The sequence below is a fragment of the Schistocerca nitens genome, unplaced genomic scaffold (assembly GCF_023898315.1).
Source record: "Schistocerca nitens isolate TAMUIC-IGC-003100 unplaced genomic scaffold, iqSchNite1.1 HiC_scaffold_340, whole genome shotgun sequence".
NCBI classification, from domain to species: domain Eukaryota; kingdom Metazoa; phylum Arthropoda; class Insecta; order Orthoptera; family Acrididae; genus Schistocerca; species Schistocerca nitens.
The window spans coordinates 2113913-2131196 of NW_026045874.1; the positions used below are offsets into that span (position 1 = coordinate 2113913).

General features: G+C 53.3%; 1 long non-coding RNA gene across 1 annotated transcript in view; it reads left to right on the top strand.

Annotated features, from left to right (window-relative positions):
- The window catches only part of LOC126227767 (uncharacterized), a 183831-nt gene that overhangs the window by 117248 nt on the left and 49299 nt on the right, over positions 1-17284 (top strand). The gene's annotated exons all lie outside the window — the stretch shown is intronic.

Sequence of the window (17284 nt, forward strand, 5' to 3'; positions counted from 1 at the left end):
ACAAACATAGATTTAGGATTGTCTGACCGCAATGCTCTCACCATTGAAATCCCTTTAAGGTCAAAGGAAGATAAAGGTGTAAATAATATTTACAAAAGAAACTTCTCTGTGGACAGTTGTAATCAGTTCATAAGTATCTTAGAAAATGAAAATTGGTTAGATGTTATGAAACAGTCAAGTACAGATGAGGCATATAGTGTATTTGCATCAATTTATATGATGAACTTTGAGATGTGTTTTCCAAAGAAACTGACCAGAATCAAGTCTACTGGATACGTAAAATCAAGTTCTTGGATGACTCTTGGAATTAAGAAATCATGTGAAAACATGAAAAAACTGAATTCAGAGTTGAGGGAGTGTACAAATATTGATTTTATAGAATATGTAAAGAGGTATAGGAAAATATACCGCAGAGTAATTGCAAATGCAAAGTTATTAAGTAATAATATGGAAATAAAACAGTCCAGAAATAAAACTAAAATAGCATGGGAAATTGTGAGAAAAGAAACCGCGGTACCTACCAAAGACAAGGAAATTATTCTAAAAGATGAGGAGAATAAAATGGTAGATAAATATGTCATGCCTAATTATATAAATAATTACTTTTTAAATGTACCACAGACATTAAGCAGGAATCTTGGGGAGCAGATTAAGATGGAAGCACCCAAGGCAGCCAGCAGTATGATGGCAGTTACAACAAACGAAAAGGAAGTTTTAAAAGTGATTAAAAGTCTGAAGTCCAAGATGTCAGCTGGAGTAGATGAGGTGCCAATAATATTAGTAAAGAAAACAGCTAATCAGATAGCGAAACCATTGGAGCACATAACAAACTTGTCAATGACTGAGGGCGTGTTTCCACAAAAACTGAAAATTTCTAAAGTCATTCCCCTGTTAAAAAAGGGTGATAAAATAGAAAACTACAAACCTGTCTCACTCCTCTCAACTTTCTCTTAAGTTTTAGAAATACTAATGAAATATAGAGTCACACATTATCTTAATATGCACAACCTGATAAACGGTAATCAGCATGGATTTCAAGCTGGGAGAAGTGCCGAAACAGCTGCACTAGAATACACAAAAGAAATAATCACTAAATTGGAAGAGGGAAATAGTGTAGTTGGGATAAATCTAGATTTGTCAAAAGCTTTTGACACTGTTGACCACAGCATACTTTTGAAAAAGCTTGAAGCTATAGGTATCAGAGGACCGGTAAAAAAGTGGTTTGAGTCTTATCTGGAAAAGAGGATGCAGGTGGTTGAAATTACAGCACTAAATATTAATCAAAAAATTAAACTAAGATCAGATCCGAGGGAGGTCACAGTAGGAGTACCCCAAGGAAGTGTATTAGGCCCCTTGCTGTTCCTCATTTACATTAATGATATTCAGGTGTCAGAGAGAAAAGCTAGAATCATGTTATTTGCTGATGATACTAGTTTAATAGTTAGTGATACGAAGCAGTCATTGCACAGTACTGTGAACCATGTCCTACAAAATATACAAAAATGGTTTAGTGCTAACAAGCTAACACTGAATGCAAAAAAAAACTAATTATGTGCAATATGGAAAAATAAGTGAACAGGACGACCTAAATCCCACCATGGAGGGCAAACAACTTGAAAGAGTAGAGTGTGCAAAATTCCTGGGTATGCACATTGATGAGAAGATTAGTTGGAAGGACCATGTGGTGAGCTTAGCACTAAAACTAAATTCAGCATGTTTTGTGCTTAGAATAATTTCAAGAGTTTGTAGTAATGACTGTACCATATTAGTATATTTTGGCTATTTTCAGTCCATTGCATCCTATGGGATAGTATTCTGGGGAAAAACAAATCGTCGTCTAAATGAGATTTTCAAATTACAAAAACGTGCTATTCGGATAATGACCCACAGCCCTCCTCAAACACTTTGTAGGCCCCTTTTTAAAGCATTGAAAATTTTAACAATTCCATCATTATACATTCTGAAATGTCTGTTGGTGATCAAAAGAAAGCAGGACAAAATGAAAACCAATACAGACTTCCATAATTACGATACACGGCAATGTAAAGATCTCCACATAGAAGCTGTAACAAGGACCCGAAGCCAGAAACATGTATGTAACCAAGGCATCAAACTTTTTAATGCACTACCAAAACATATCAAAGAGCTGGAAAATTAGGATAAATTTAAAACTGTTCTAAAGAACCACATGCTTGACAAATGCTATTACAGCATAAGTGAATATCTCTGCGCAACTGTATAAAATATATGTTTAAGTTAATGTGACAAATGAAATTACATCAGTGCATAATAAATTATGTTATAAAAACACTTATTAGTTGTATATTGTATTAAACATAAAATAGATTAATATGAATTCAGCACAGATACAAATTTTGTAAAGATATTATATAGTTGTTAAAATGTACCCTGACAAATCCTATATCACAAATGTGATAATTAGGATGATAATAAATAAATAATTAAATAAATAAACTACACATATACAGATGTCTGAGTTGTGCTGTGTTAACATTGTAAAGTCCTGTAGGCATGTGGAGTATTAACGAAAACTGTCATATTGGAAGCAGAATCAAACACATTTGTAACGTTACTTGATATTTTCAGGAGAAAAAGGCAATGTTGCTTCTTCTTAATATAATACATTCAGAGTCACAGCAGTATTTGACCAACCATAACTGATGCTGAATGTGCATGTCGTCATATAATATGAAGGGCTTATTTCAATAGTGGTACAAGTCCATTACCTCCACTTTTCTGTCTATAATGCTTCTGAAATTAATGATCCAAACAAACATACATAAAGGTTCATCTCTAGCAGGAACCCATATGCTTGAATATTTCTGGTATCTCAACTGCAGATTTTTCAGCGCTCATTTAACTTTACAACTCTGTATCTCAAAATGAACAAATATGGACTTGTTTTTTTTTTCTTTGTTGTAATTTTAAGCACCTCATACAAGGCGGGCTGGCAGCAGCATAATACGCTGCTCTTCAGCCTTAAGGGGTACAATAATAAGATATATAGGTGACACAGACAATACAAAAAATTGCGGGCAAAAAAAGTAGATACAAAAACAATAAACATGAAGCCGTTCACGCTGGACGAAAAAAACACTAACACTTGTTGACATGGCGCACAGAAGACGGACGACGGCGACGGCACACGTGAACAGTTTGGGGCGTGACGACGAAAGAACACTAAACGCAGACGAAGGCACACACACGAGACACTGATGGCGATGATCTACGGCGCGCGAATGTTCACTGAGCGTGTGCAAGTCCGGGGATCTGCCAAGTGAAGAGGAGGAGGAAGGGGACTGGGAGAGGGAGAGGGAAGAGCAGAGATGCCAGGGGCACGGGAGATAGGAGGAGGGGGGAAGGGGGAGGGGAAGCCCGGGGGAAGAGGGGTGGAGGGAGGGGACAGGGGAAAAGGAAAGAGAAGGGAGGGAGGGTGCCTAAAGGAAAGGACACCGGAAGTGGGGGGACAGGGTCAAAGTTGATAGGAGGGGTAGATGGAGGGGAGGAGGACATCATCAGGGAGGGGGAGCTGCTGGAAGCCACCTCAGGAGAGGGTAAGGAGGGTGGAGAGATGGAGACCGGGTGGGACGTGGGAATACAGGCGCGGCAGCGGGCGGGGGTGGGAGAAGATCGGGGAGACGAGGATGTGAGGAGGATCGTGTTTACGTGAGGTGTACAGGATCCGTATCCTTTCAAGGAAAAGGAGGAGGTGGTGGAAGGGGATGAGATCGTACAGGATCCGCGTGGGCGGGGGAAGACGGATGCGATAGGCGAGGCGGAGAGCATGGCGTTCAAGGATTTGGAGGGATTTATGAAAGGTAGGGGGGGGCGGAGATCCAAGCCGAATGGGCATAACAAAGGATAGGGCGGATGAGGGATTTATAGGTGTGGAGGATGGTGGAGGGGTCCAGACCCCACGTACGGCCGGAGAGGAGCTTGAGGACACTGAGTCGGGAGCGTGCCTTGGCTTGGATTGTCCGGAGGTGGGGAGTCCAGGAGAGGCGACGGTCGAGGGTGACGCCCAGATACTTAAGGGTGGGAGTGAGGGCGATAGGATGGCCATAGATGGTGAGATAGAAATCAAGGAGGTGGAAGGAAGGGGTGGTTTGCCTACAATGATCGCCTGGGTTTTGGAGGGATTGACCTTGAGTAACCACTGGTTGCACCAAGCGGTGAACCGGTCAAGATGAGATTGGAGAAGGTGTTGGGAGTGCTGCAGGGTGGGGGCAAGGGCAGGAAGGCGGTGTCATCGGCAAACTGGAGAAGGTGGACGGGGGGTGACGGCGGCGGCATGTCCGCCGTGTTCAAAAGGTACAGAAGGGGGGAGAGGACGGAGCCTAGGGGCACACCGGCGGAGGGGAAAAAGGTGTAGGAATCTGCGTTATGGATCGTGACATAGGAAGGACGGCGGGAGAGAAAGGAGCCGATCAGACGGACGTAGTTAATGGGAAGGGCGAAGGTTTGGAGCTTGAAGAGGAGACCGGAATGCCATACGCGGTCATAGGCACGTTCGAGGTCCAGGGAGAGGAAGATTGCGGAGCGACGGGAATTAAGCTATTCGGAAAGGAGATGAGGTGAAGGAGAAGGTCGTCGGAAGAGAACGACAGCCGAAAGCCACACTGGGTAACGGGAAGGAGGCGGTGCTGGCGGAGATGCTGGTGGATGCGGCGGGTGAGGATAGATTCCAGGAACTTGCTGAAGACCGAGGTAAGGCTGATGGGGCGGTAGGAGGAGACGGTGGACGGCGCTTTGCCGGGTTTAAGGAACGTGAGGATACGGGAGGTTTTCCACAGGTCAGGGTAGTAACCGGTGGACAGGACTACATTGTAGAGCCTGGCGAGGGTGGAGAGGAAAGAGACAGGAGCTTCACGAAGGTGACGGTAGGTGACACGATCGTGACCAGGAGCGGTGTTGCGTTTTGTGCGGAGTGTAGCAATGAGATCCTGTGTAGTGATAGGGGCATTGAGGTCCGTGTGTGCAATGTTGTCCAAGTACCGAAAACCAGGAGCGAGGGGAGGGACAGAGGTGTCAGTTCGATCGCGGATATCCGGGAAGAGGGAGTAATCAAACTGGGGATCATCGGGGATGGAAAATACATCGGAGAGGTAGGAGGCAAAGTGATTGGCCTTACTAAGGGCGTCAGGGAAAGGGTGATCATCATGGAGAAGAGGATAGTAGGGGGAGGGTTTAGTTCCGGTAAGGCGACGGAAGGCTGACCAGAACTTGGACGAGTTGATAGGTAGGGTACCAGTTAAACGGGTGCATGTCTGTCGCCAGTCCCGGCGTTTCGTAGCCGCGAGCAAATTACGAATGTGTCGCTGGAGTTGCCGGTGGCGTCGTAGTGTGTCCGGGTCACGCGTGCGGAGGAAGGCACGGTAGAGACGGCGGGATTCACGGAGGAGGAGGACGGCCTGTGGGGGTAAGGTAGGACGGTGGCGACAGTAGGGATGTGGGCCTCCACGGCCTCAGACAAGGTCTGCTGGAGAAAGGAGGCGGCATGGGTGACATCATCGTGGTGGTGGTAGATGAAAGGGTGACTATCGACCTGGGTGGAGAGGGTATCCCGGTAGGCATTCCAGTTGGCACGGGAATAGTTATGGACGTACTTAAGGGGAAGGTCGGGGCGGGGTCGACGACCGTCTGAAACGGTGAGGAGGACAGGGAGATGGTCGCTACCAATAGGCTCCAGGACATTCACCGTTATGCGGCCAAGGAGGTTGGGGGAGGAGAGGATAACATCGGGAGTGGAGTTGGATTCGGGACGGGTGTGCTGGGGGATGGGAATGAGGTCGCCTTGAAGGGAGGAGAGGAACCGATGCCACCACCATAACTGGGCAGCGGAACAACTATGGATGTTGAGGTCGGCGGCGATCACGTAGGAGGAGAAGGTACGGTCGATGTGGGAGAGGAAGTCGAAGGGAATAGGGGCGTTGGGGCGGACATAGATGGTGGCGCAGGTAACGGTAAGGCCGGGGAAGAAGACACTAAGGATCAGGTGTTCGGTGGGGTCGGGAAGGAGAGGTTAGAGCCGAACGGGGATCTGGCGGTGGTGCCCAATGGCAACTCCGCCACACACAATCGGGAGGAGATTATCGGAGCGGTGGAGGAGGTAGGGCGAAGAGTGGACGGTGTGGTGGGGTTGGAGGAAGGTTTCATTAAGGAGGAAGGCATCCACGCGGTGGGTGGCAAGGGTGTGCAGGAAGAGGTTCTTGTTGGCGGGAAGGGAGCGGATGTTGTTGAAAAGGATACGTTGCTGCCGTGCCATGACAGGGACTTAAACGAGGGTGTCAAGACGGGAGAAGGTGAAATGGACCTGGTTGTTCGAGTAGGTGGCGTACATTTTGAGGTGGAAAACGGAACGGGCGGCGAGGGAGATCTGTTGGAGGGTGTGTGGGCGCTGAAAAGGATGAACATTCTGAAGGACAATGGTGAGGAATCTGATGATGTCCTCAGCGGTAGTGGGTGGGCAAAGGGAGTTGCCGGGAGGGGTGGTGGCGTCCAGAGGGCGGACAGGAACCGTGAGTTCAGGAGTGGCAGGAGGGGGCGGGCCTTACACTTCTGGGAGTAGGTGGGATGAGGGAGGTTACAGGTATTACAGTATTACAGGAGGGGGGGGGGACTGGAGATTGGGGCACTGCCGTAAAAAGTGGGCTTGCCTACAGTGCGGGCAGGTGGGGGCCTTGCGGCACTCAGATGTTGGGTGCGCATTATACGGCAAGCACCTTTGGCAGCGGAGGGATTGAGGAGGGGAACGGGAGGGGTCAACTTTATAATGCTGGTCCAAAAGGAGGGCACCCTCCTTCAGGAGACGGTCTATGGAGGGGGCGTGCTCAGAAAAAACCCGCATAAGTAGAGGAGGAGGAGGGAGCAGGGACGGGCGGGGTGACATCCATGGCATCAGGGGTGGGGCAAGGGGGACGAGGCGGAGCCTTTTTTGGAGCAGACGAGGCAGGGATGCCACTGGGGCGCTTGACGGCGGCGGAGGAGGTGTGGGGGATGGGAACAACTGGAATGTGGCGGGGAGTGGCAGGTCCCGGGGCTGGAGTCGGCGCCGGAGATGGTGACGGTGAAGGCGATGGCGACGATGACGATGACGGTGGCAGTGGTGGCGGTGATGACGAAGGTGACGGGGAGAGCTGGGCGTGGACAGTGGCCCGACGGGCCACCACCCGAGCCGGAGCTGCAGTGACAGGCTGGGGGAGTGGGGGGAAAGGATCAGAACGAGAGGAGCGAGAGGAAGAAGCGGGAGAGGGGGCGACAAAGAGCGAGGGTGAAGGGAGAGTGAGGAGGTGGGATGGAAGGAGGGGGGTGTGACTGGGCACACCAAGTTATAGTGGTGGAGGCGGCGGAAGGGGATGTATAGACGATGGCGGTGGTGGTAGTAGTGACGGTGGTAGTGGGGGCGGACATGACGACAGGAAGAAAAAACGCACAGCACGAAAAGGAAAGGACACAAACTGGGAACAGGCGAAGATGCAGACGGACGAAGACCAGGGTCGGACGACCAGGGCGGACGGCGACGGCGAGCACCGGCTGGCGGCGGCGGCGGCGGCGGCGAGCACCGGCTGGCGGCGACGGTGGCGGCGAGCACCGGCTGGCGGCGACGGCGGCGAACAGACTGACGGACGGACAGCAGGCGGCGACGGCGGCGGCGGCGAACAGACGGACAGCAGTCGAGACGGACAGCTACAGCAGTAAACGGCTGGCAGACGGGCAGGCAGACAGACAGACAGACGGACACAATCTTCGAAAGCGGAGATTCCAACCTGAGAGTAGCCCAGGCTTTGTAATCTGGCGCCTTCGAATGAGGGGATCCAACCCTCTGGTCGTACACTATGCTGTCGGCGTCTAGTTTAAAAAAACTAGAGTACACTAAGAGTGTACGATAGTAAGTTCCAAAGTATACCCGAAATTCAGTTAGAACATAACTAAAGTAACGTACAACAACGAATTGATGAAGTTAATAACTTGCTACGAATGTGTCTTATTTATAATGACTGAAGATGACGAGTTGCAAAAGAAAATAAACAAGAGATTGAAAATGACTTGGGGCTGCCGACCTGTAAAGTAAGGGGGTTTCCAAAACTACAAAGAGATACCTTACTGTACTCGAAGAAATATGACGCACTTCTTACTTGAACTTCGGACGAGCTCGTTGCATTGCATCAATAGGTTTGGTTAAACATAGTCCGAACCATGCAAAAATTGCTAATTGCTATGCCAATTTAGATTCTATTCAGCTGCCGCTACAAGCAAAGTTTTTTTTTTTTTTTTTTCCTTTATTGTATTTCAATTCCCCATCGGGGCGGGCTGGCAGCAGCATAGGCGCTGCTCTTCAGCCGAAAGACATAGAACAAAACAATAGAAGACAGTTAAAAACAGCAAAGGAGAGAATAAGGTGAACATAGATATAAAAAAGGGGAACATCATGGAAGGCAATAGACAAAAAACGGGGTGACTAAAATGGAGATAAAAAACTGTTTAAAAGTAGCACACACAAAAAGCCACACACTGCGACGGTTAAAAGAACACGAGGCACAGTATGACTGGAGCATAAAGGTAGCGACGTATGGCATAGCACATAATGTAACACTGACGGCGAACCTCTAGGCAGGACACAATTAAAATCACACCTCTTGACGCACACGAGAAACAGCACTAAACAACACTGATGTGGCACACTGATGAAGAGCAACACAGAGGATCTGCCAGGCGCTAGGAGATGAGGGAGACCTGAAGAAGGGAGGGAGGGGAAGAGATGGGGGAGGTGACCGGGGGGCGCGTGGAAGAGGGCCAGGGAGGGAGGGATGTGGGAAGGAGAGAGGCAAGTACGGGGTGCAGGGTCTCAGGGGAGGGGGGGACAGAGGAAAATCCGCTCTGGGAGAAGGAGGAAAGAGGGAAAGGGGCCCTGGGGAGGGGGGGAACAAGGCCAGGTTATAGTTGGAAGGAAGGGTAGATGTCACGGCGAAGTTCGTCATCTGGGAGGGGGAGGCGTTGGAAATTGCCCTGATGAAGGAGATGGAGGGTGTGGAGGTGGAGAGAGGGAGGGATACAGCGATAGAGGCGCGGCAACGGGCGGGGGGTGGAGAGGAAGGAGGAAACCAGAGGGTGGGGGGGATCAAGCCTGCGAACAATGTAAAGGATGCGGAGATGTTGGAGGAACAGGAGGAGGTGGGGGAAGGGGATCAGTTCATACAGGAGCCGTGTGGGGGAAGGAAGGCGGATACGGAAGGCAAGGCGGAGCGCATGGCGTTCAAGGATTTGGAGGGCCTTGTAAAAGCGGGTGGGGGTGGAGATCCAGGCAACGCTGGCATAACAGAGGATAGGACGGATGAGGGATTTGTAGGTGTGGAGGATGGTAGAAGGATGCAAGCCCCATGTCCAGCCAGACAGGAGTTTCAGAAGGCGGAGGCGGGAATGGGCTTTCTGCTGGATGGTCAGGAGATGAGGGGTCCAGGTGAGGTGGCGGTCAAGGGTGAGGCCAAGGTATTTCAGGGTGGGGGTGAGTTGGATAGGACGACCATAAAGGGTGAGGTAGAAATCATGGAGGCGGAAGGAGCGAGTGGTGCGGCCTATGATGATTGCCTGGGTTTTGGAGGGGTTGAGACGGAGGAACCACTGGTTACATCAAGTGGTGAACTGGTTAAGGTGGGTTTGGAGGGTATGTTGAGACCGTTGAAGGGTAGGATAGAGAGCCAGGAAGGCGGTGTCATCAGCATACTGGAGAAGGTGGACTGGTGGGGGTGGCTTGGGCATATCAGCTGTATACAAGAGATAGAGGGGAGAGGACAGAACCCTGGGGGACGCCAGCCGTGGGATAAAAGATACGGGAGTTGGTGTTGTGGAGGGTGACATAGGAAGGACGGTGCGAGAGGAAGGAAGCGACCAGACGGACAAAATTGATAGGCAGGGCGTAGGTTTGGAGTTTAAAGAGGAGACCGGGATGCCATACACGGTCATAGGCATTTTGGAGGTCAAGGGAAACAAAAATGGCGGAGCGACGGGAGTTGAGCTGGAGGGACAGAAGGTGAACAAGGTTGAGGAGTTGGTCGTCAGCAGAGAAGGAGGGTCGGAAGCCACACTGGGTAAGGGGGAGGAGGTGGTGTTGAGCAAGGTGCTGATGGATACGGCGGGAGAGGATGGATTCAAAGACCTTACTGAAGACGAAGGTGAGGCAGATGGGACGATAGGAAGAGGCGGCAGAAGGGGGTTTGTTGGGTTTGAGGAATAAGAGGATGCGGGAGGTCTTCCACAGGTCAGGGTAGAAGCCAGTAGAGGACGACATTATAGAGATGGGCGCGGACAGTCAGGAAGGAATAGGGGCTTTCGCGAAGGTGACGGTAGGTGACACAGTCGTGACCAGGGGCCGTGTTGCGTTTGGACCGGAGGATAAGTTTAATGTCTTGTGCTGTGATGGGAGTCTTTATGTCGGAGGGGGGCAACTGCCCCAAGTACTGGAGACTAGGAGCAAGAGGAGCGACCGAGGTAGCGGCACGTTCCATGACCGTGGGGAAAAGAGAATAATCAAAGTGGGGATCATCGGGGATGGAGAAGACCTCGGAAAGGTGGGAAGCGAAGTGGTTGGCCTTACTGAGGTTGTCAGGAAGGGGGCGATCGTTATGGAGAAGGGGGTAGTGGGGAGCGGAAAGGGAACCAGTAAGACGATGGAAGGCGGACCAGTACTTGAAGGAGTTGATAGGGAGGGTGGCGTTGAGTCGTGTGCAGCTCTGGCGCCAGTCTCGGCGTTTCGTTGCTGTAATAAGGTTCCGTACGTGGCGCTGTATTTGCCGGTGGCGTTGGAGTGTATCCCTGTCACGAGTGTGCAGGAAGGAGCGATAGAGGCGGCGGGATTCACGGAGGAGGAGGACAGCCCGCGGAGGGAGAGTGGGACGGTGTGGGTGGATGGTTTTAGTAGGAACATGGGCCTCCACGGCGTCAGTAATTACCTGCTGAAGGAAGGACGAGGCGTGGTTGATGTCGTCAGGATGGTGATAGGTAAGAGGGTGGCTTTCGACCTGGGCGGAGATGGAGTCCCGGTAGGCATCCCAGTTGGCACGGCGATAGTCATGGACGACCTTGGGAGGGGGTGCAGGGCGCGGAGCCGGAGGGGGGCGGTTTGCAGATGTGATGGTGAGAAGGACAGGGAGGTGATCGCTACCTGTGGGGTCAAGGACGGCGACAGTGATACGCCCAAGGAGGTTGGCGGACGCAATGACAACATCGGGGGTGGTGTTACTTTCAGGTCGGGTGTGCTGGGGAAGAGGAACAAGGTCACCTTGAAGTGTGGAGAGGAACTGATGCCACCGCCGAAGGGCAGCAGGAGTGCGGCTATGGATGTTGAGGTCGGCGGCAATCACATAGGTGGAGAAGGTGTGGTCAATGTGTGAGATGAAGTCATAAGGAAGAGGAGCAGTGGGGCGGACATAGATGGTGGCACAGGTAACGGTGAGGGAGGGGAAGAAGACGCTAAGGATAAGGTGTTCAGTGGGGTCATTGAGGAGAGGTTGTGGCCGGACAGGGATATGCTTAAGGTGGCCAATCGCGACTCCACCCTGCGCACGAGGACCAGGAGCGTCAGTGCGGTGGAGGATATAGGGGGAGGTGCGGATAGAATGGTGGGGCTGGAGAAAGGTTTCGTTCAAGAGGAAGGTGTCGACCTGGTGGTGGGAGAGGGTGTGCATGAGGAGGTATTTGTTGGAGCGGAAGGAGCGAATGTTCTGGAAGAGGATGCGAGACTTGTGCCGCGCCATGACGGGAAGGAGGGGGGGGGGGAAGAGAGGGAAGGGAAGAGACTTAAACTAGGGTGTCGAGGCGGGTGAAGGTGAAGTGGGCTTGGTTGTGGGAGTAAGTGGCGAAGGCGTTCAGGTGGAAAACAGAGCGAGCAGCAAGGGATATTTGTTGGAAGGTGTGGGGGCGCTGAAAAGGGTGAATGTTTTGGAGGACAACAGTAATGAACCGGATGATGTCCTCGGCCGTGGGGGGTGGACGGAGGGAATTGTTGGGATGGACAGGGGGATCGACGGGATGAACTGGGACCGTAAGTTCAGGGGTGGCTGGAGGGGGTTTAGCTGTACATTTGTGGGAGTATGTGGGATGGGGGCCATTGCAGGTATTACAGGAAGGAGGAGCAGCGAGGTTGGGGCAGTTTTTAAGAAAGTGGGAGGCCTTGCAATGGGGACAGGTGGGGGGGTTTTTGCAGTTGGGAGTCAGGTGGTCATTGTACATCAGGCACCGCTGGCAACAGTAGGATTGGGGAGGGGATTTGGAAGATTCAACAGGGTGGCGACGGTGGTATATCAGGGCACCCTGGGTGAGGAGATGGTCTATGGATGGGGCGGATTCAGAGAATACCCGCATGAGGTAGGTGGGACCAGAGGCATTGTGGATACGGCGGGCAGAGCGGATTTCCAAGTCCGGGTGGGAGTTCAGTTCTACCAACACTTCATCTTCTGTGATCACCGGGCTGAGCTTGGTGATCACAGCGGTGTAGGTGGGGGGGCGTCGGGGAGGCTGGGGCTGACGAGGAGTGGAAGCGGACAGGAAGGGTGTCAGAGAGGCGTGGGGGCCAAACATAACTCGTGGGAGTTTTCGCAGGAGGTCTGTGTGAAAGGATGGGGACGGGGACTTGATAAGGACTGAGTCCCTGCGGGGAATGAGTTGGGAAATGGGAGCACCAGGTAAGTACTTTCGTATTTCCTTGGTGAGGGTACGAGTGTCGAGGAACTTAGGATCGGGAGTTGACAGGACGAAGGTGTGGAGGGTGGGGGCCAAGGTATGGGTGGCAGGAGGAGGGGTGGTGTCCATGGTGACGGCAGGGGGAGGGGGAGGGGGAGGTGGTGTTGATTTTTTGTGGGAAGTCTCGGGAGCAGAGTCGGTAAGGACGCGCTTTTGGGGTTTTTTGGAGACTGGAGGCTGGGAGGAGGGGAGAGGGACGGGGAGGAGAGGGAGGTGGCGGGTGGCAGATCCCTGTGGCGTAGCGGAGGCACCGGGAGAAGCAGCTGGTTCAGTGGTGGCGATGGTGGCTCGGCGCGACGTGATGCGTGCGGGAGATGCAGAAGACGAAGCGACGGGGTCGGTGAGAGAGGGGTAGACAACGACCTGAGGGGCGGCAGCAGAGGCGGCAACAGAGGCGTACGTGAGGGCGGGGGTAGGAGTGGGAGCTGTTGAGGGTGTGGAAGCTGGAGGAAGGGTGTAGAGGTGTGGGTATACAGCAGGGGAGGAGATAGGGGGATGTGTGAGCGGGGGGAAGGGAAGGGGAGGCGGAAGGAGGGAGGCCAGGGGCGGCACTCCAGGAAGTGACTGTGGGAGAAGGGGAGGGGGAGGTGTAGATGACGGTGGAGGTGGGGGTACTCATTGCAGACGAACGGCGACGGACAGACGGACGTGCAGCAGGCAGCGGCGGCGTCAGCGTCGGCGGCGGCGATGGTCGGCGGCGAACAGCAGGCGGCGGCGGCGGCAGCGGTTACGACGACGGCGATGGACAGCGAGCAGGCAGGCAGTTACGACGACGGCGATGGACAGCGAGCAGGCAGGCAGTTACGACGACGGCGATGGACAGCGAGCAGGCAGACGAACGAACGAACAGCAACAAGCAGCGGGCACACAGACAAACACACACAATCTTCGAAGACGGAGATTCCACCCTGAGAGCAGCCCAGGCTTTGCAATCTGACGCTTTCGAAGGAGGGGATCCAACCCTCTAGAAGTACAAGCAAAGTTTTTTTTTTTTTTTTACTTTATTGTCATTTTAAAACCTATACAATAGGCAGGCTGGCAGCAGCACACTACGCTGCTCTTCAGCCAAAGAAGACATATGCATAAAAAACAGGAGAAAAACAGAAAAGTCACAAAATGGTGGGCGATAAAACAGGAGACACAGAGAGACAAACACGGAGCCGTTCACACTCGACGATAAACCACACTGCAAACTGTTGAGACGACGCACAAACACTGAAGAAGACGATGGCACTGGTGAACAACGGAGTGTGACGGTGAACACTGAACACTAAACACGACGGCACACACAAGACACTGATGGCGGCGATCTCCGGCGCGCGAAAGTCCACTTAGCGTGTGCGAGTCCGGGGACCTGCCAAGAGGGGAACGGGGGTGAGGTGGGGGAGAGGGGAGAAAAGGACGCCAATGGCGGAGGAGACGGGGGCAGGAGGGAGAGGGACAGGGGAGGGGAGGCCCGGGGGAGGAGGGGAGAGAAAAGGAGGGGGGAGGGAAAAAGGGAGAGAAGGGAGGGAGGGTGCCCTGAGGAGCATGCACAGGAGGAGGGTGGGAGGATCAAAGTTGGTAGGAGGGGTAGATGGAGGGGAGGAGGACATCATCAGGGAGGGGGAGCTGGCGGAAGCCACCTTGGGAGAGGGTAAGGAGGGTGGAGAGATGGAGACCGGGTGGGACATGGGAGTACAGGCGCGGTAGCGGGCGGGGGTGGGAGAGGATCGGGGAGACGAGCGGGTGAGGAGGATCGAGTTTACGGGAGGTGTAGAGGATGCGTAGTCGTTCGAGGAAGAGGAGGAGGTGGGGGAAGGGGATAAGATCATACAGGATCCGCGTGGGGGAGGGGAGACGGATGCGATAGGCAAGGCGGAGAGCATGGCGTTCAAGGATTTGGAGGGATTTATAAAAGGAAGGGGGGGCGGAGATCCAGGCGGGATGGGCGTAACAGAGGATAGGGCGGATGAGGGACTTATAGGTGTGGAGGATGGTGGAGGGGTCCAGACCCCACGTACGGCCGGAAAGGAGCTTGAGGAGACGGAGTCGGGAACGTGCCTTGGCTTGGATTGTCTGGAGATGGGGAGTCCAGGAGAGGCGACGGTCGAGGGTGACGCCAAGGTACTTAAGGGTGGAGGTGAGAGCGATGGGACGGCCATAAACGGTGAGATAGAAATCAAGGAGGCGGAAGGAAGGGGTGGTTTTGCCTACAATGATCGCCTGGGTTTTGGAAGGATTGACCGTGAGCAACCACTGGTCGCACCAAGCGGTGAACCGGTCAAGATGGGATTGGAGAAGGTGTTGGGAGCGTTGCAGGGTGGGGGCAAGGGCAAGGAAGGCGGTGTCATCGGCAAACTGGAGAAGGTGGACGGGGGGTGACGGCGGCGGCATGTCCGCCGTGTACAACAAGTACAGAAGGGGGGAGAGGACGGAGCCTTGGGGCACACCGGCGGAGGGGAAAAAGGTGTAGGAATTGGCGTTATGGATGGTGACATGGGAAGGACGGCGGGAGAGAAAGGAACCGATCAGATGAACGTAGTTAATGGGAAGGGCGAAGGTTTGGAGCTTGAAGAGGAGACCGGAATGCCATACGCGGTCATATGCGCGTTCGAGGTCAAGAGAGAGGAAGATTGCGGAGCGACGGGAATTGAGCTGTTCGGAAAGGAGATGAGTGAGGTGAAGGAGAAGATCGTCGGAAGAGAAGGACGGCCGAAAGCCACACTGGGTAACGGGGAGGAGGCGGTGCTGGCGGAGATGCTGGTGGATGCGGCGGGTGAGGATAGATTCCAGGACCTTGCTGAAGACCGAGGTAAGGCTGATGGGACGGTAGGAGGAGACGGCGGACGGCGGTTTGCCAGGTTTGAGGAACATGAGGATACGAGAGGTTTTCCACAGGTCGGGGTAGTAACCAGTGGACAGGACTACATTGTAGAGCCTGGCCAGGGTGGAGAGGAAAGAGACAGGAGCTTCACGAAGGTGACGGTAGGTGACACGATCGTGACCAGGAGCGGTGTTGCGTTTGGTGCGGAGTGTAGTAATGAGATCCTGTGTAGTGATGGGGGCATTAAGTTCCGTGTGTGGAATGTTGTCCAAGTACTGGAAACCAGGAGCGAGGGGAGGGACAGAGGTGTCAGTTCGATCGCGGATATCTGGGAAGAGGGAGTAATCGAACCGGGGATCATCAGGGATGGAAAACTCATCGGACAGGTAGGAGGCAAAGTGGTTGGCCTTACTAAGGGCGTCAGGGAAGGGGTGGTCATCGTGGAGAAGAGGATAGTAGGGGGAGGGCTTAGTTCCGGTAAGGCGACGGAAGGCGGTCCAGAACTTGGACGAGTTTATAGGGAGGGTAGCATTTAAACAGGTGCATGTCTGTCGCCAGTCCCGGCGTTTCTTAGCCGCGAGCAAATTTCGAATGTGTCGCTGTAGTTGCCGGTGGCGTCGTAGGGTGTCCGGGTCACGCGTGCGGAGGAAGGCACGGTAGAGACGACGGGATTCACGGAGGAGGAGGATGGCCTGTGGTGGCAAGGTAGGACGGTGGGGGTGGATGGCAACAGTAGGGACGTGGGCCTCCACGGCCTCAGACAAGGTCTGCTGGAGAAAGGAGGCGGCATGGGAGACATCATCGGGACGGCGGTAGGCGAGAGGGTGGCTGTCGACCTGAGTGGAGAGGGTATCCCGGTAGGCATTCCAGTTGGCACGGGAATAGTCATGGATGTACTTGGGGGGAGGGTCATGACGAGGGTCGGGGCGGGGGCTACGACCGTCTGAAACGGTGAGGAGGACAGGGAGATGGTCACTACCAATAGGCTCCAGGACATCCACCGTAATGCGACCAAGGAGGTTGGGGGAGGAGAGAATAACATCGGGAGTGGAATTGGATTCGGGGCGGGTGTGCTGGGGGATGGGGATGAGGTCGCCTTGAAGGGAGGAGAGGAACCGATGCCACCGCCGTAACTGGGCAGCGGAGCGACTATGGATGTTGAGGTCGGCGGCGATCACATAGGAGGAGAAGGTACGGTCGATGTGGGAGATGAAGGCGAAAGGAAGAGGGGCGTTGGGGCGGACATAGATGGTGGCACAGGTAACGGTAAGGCCGGGGAAGAAGAGACTAAGGATCAGGTGTTCGGTGGGGTCGGGAAGGAGAGGTTGGAGCCGAACGGGGATCTGGCGGTGGTGGCCAATGGCAACTCCGCCACGCGCAACTTGGAGGGGATTATCGGATCGGTGGAGGAGATAAGGGGAGGTGTGGATGGAGTGGTGGGGTTGGAGGAAGGTTTCATTGAGGAGGAAGGCATCCACACGGTGGGTAGCAAGGGTGTGCAGGAAGAGGTTCTTGTTGGCGGGAAGGGAGCGGATATTGTTGAACAGGATACGATGCTGTCGCGCCATGATAAGGATTTAGACGAGGGTGTCAAGGCGGGAGAAGGTGAAATGGGCCTGGTTATGGGAATAGGTGGCGTACATTTTAAGGTGGAAGATGGAACGGGCGGCGAGGGAGATCTGTTGGAGGGTGTGGGGGCGCTGAAAGGGATGGACGTTTTGG